Source organism: Aythya marila (assembly GCF_965140915.1).
Source record: "Aythya marila genome assembly, contig: HAP1_HAP1_SCAFFOLD_1010, whole genome shotgun sequence".
Lineage (NCBI taxonomy): Eukaryota > Metazoa > Chordata > Aves > Anseriformes > Anatidae > Aythya > Aythya marila.
In genome coordinates this window covers 12,148-14,241 of record NW_028136657.1, presented here as the reverse complement: position 1 = coordinate 14,241, position 2,094 = coordinate 12,148, and the positions used below count along the sequence as shown (strand labels likewise).

The following is a 2,094-nucleotide window of genomic DNA, read 5'->3' as shown; positions in this document are numbered from 1 at the left end:
AACACAGACACAGCATTTCAGCCTCAACACAGTTTCCAGAACTGCTGTAAAGCAAGCTTCATACTCAGCGAGGCGTGCCCAGGCTACACAGGACAGGGCTTCGGGCAACTCTTTGCCTACCGAAGAAGACTGCCATCAGCACCTGCTTTGTTCAGATTCTAAAGACTAACATCACAGCCCACGTTGCCTGGGACACCTGATAAACAGAAGAGAAAGCAGCCATACCGTTTTCAAGCCGTCCCTGCACGTGTCGCTCCTCAATGATCTGCAACCTCTTCTCAAATCCTCAACCGCTTCTGTGGAGAGCCTGCCATGGCACCTGCAAAGCAAGATGGATACCCTTCGCAGTCACCTCGTGCTACTTGGCAGTTCTGCTCCAATCCAGCTCACAAACAGCCCGCCCTTCCCGTGCTGCTCTTCAGAGTGCAGCTTGGCCCCACTCAGCCTGTGCAACACACCTGCAAAAGAAAAAGAAAAGCATAGGCTGAAGCAGCATCCAAAGACACAGCACAGCTGGGACAGTTACTCTCACCTGCTCCCTTACCTCTGCCCCCTCACCTGCCCTCGACAAAGATGCTTCCATCTGCTCTCTTAAGCCAGCTACAACACACCTCTGAAATATAAACAGGATTTTTACTGTACTTTGTGCAGTTAAGTAACTGCAGTGACAACTGCACCACTAAAGTAACTGCTAGATCTGCTCATCGCTCACCTTGCTAAAAGAAGCTGTGGTCAAGTCCTGTGTTGTACACTGTGTTTCAGCTTTAGCAAATGAAAACAGTCACAAGATAATCATTCAGCTGCCAGCATTAGCACCCATCCCTCAACAACAGAAGGGACCCCATTTACAAATTGTTTCAAAACAGCAGCCCCCTTACCTCAGCACCTCAGAAGTAGATCAAGCCAGTCACCAAGCTGCCTACCGAGTGCTGGACAGTTCCAGAAGGAGCTCTTTCCTGTGAGCAGTTCCTACTAAGGTACACACTCTGCTGGGGACAGGAAAGATATAAAAATAAAAGTTTCAAAACCCCGTATCTGTAAGCTTTCATGATTCAACAGTGCACCGTTCAAGCATTATGGGAGCAGCTGCTCGCAAGCAGCTCAACTCTGCCAAATCCACATCTACCAACCTCCAGAGATGACTGTGCCAGCTGCCCATCAGTACGTGCCCAGAGGCAGACCGGATGTCTTTGCCAATACAGTCCGGACAATGTATTAGTACACCCATGCACTGCCACGTTAGCTGTCATCACTAACTGCCAGGCAGGACAGCTTCAGTACTTTATGCAGTTAAGTAACTGCAGTGACAACTGCACCCCTAAAGTACCTGCTACATCTGTTCATCGCTCACCTTGCCAAAAGCAGCTCCGGTCAAGTCCCGCGTTGTACACTGTGTTTCAGCTTTAACAAATGAAAACGGTCACAAGATAATCATTCAGCTGCCAGCATTAGCACCCATCCCTCAACAACACAAAGGGACCCCATTTACAATATTATCATTTCAAAACAGAAGCCCCCATACCTCAGCACCTCAGAAGTAGACCAAACCAGTCACCGAGCTGCCTACAGAGTGCTGAACAGTTCCAGAAGGAGCTCTTTCCTGTGACAGGTTCATCCAAAGGTTTACACTCTACTGGGGACAGGAGAGAAATAAAAATAAAAGTTTCAAAAACCCCTTATCTGTAAGCTTTCAAGATTCCACAGACCTCCTCCTCAAGCACACCGTTCAAGCACTATGCAAACAGCTGCTCACAAGCAGATATACTCTCCCCCCCCAACATGTGACAAACAACACTGAGATGACTGTGCCTGCTGCCCTTCAGTACGTGCCCAGATGCAGACCGGATGTCTTCGCCAAAACACTCCAGACAACGTATTAGCACACCCATGCACTGCCACGTTAGCTGTCATCACTAACTGCCAGGCAGGACAGCTCCAGATCAAACACATACACACACAGCCACGCCACAAGCACTACAAACAAAACACACAACACAAGGCGCAAGAAAAAGAGACCCCCAGAGGGAAGCCCTGTGGCAACAGCAAGTCACAACAGGTGCTCTGCACCAGACCCTAGAGGAGACTCAAATGTCA

At 49.0% G+C, this 2,094-nt stretch overlaps 1 long non-coding RNA gene across 1 annotated transcript; it reads right to left on the bottom strand.

The window, feature by feature from the left end:
- Positions 1–886: 886 nt before the first annotated feature.
- Positions 887–1,621, bottom strand: LOC309891646. Its single transcript, XR_014319535.1, has 3 exons — positions 1,523–1,621; positions 1,352–1,401; positions 887–986 (listed from the first exon to the last, which is right to left on the bottom strand). It is a non-coding gene; the product is annotated as an uncharacterized lncRNA (long non-coding RNA).
- Positions 1,622–2,094: the final 473 nt, after the last annotated feature.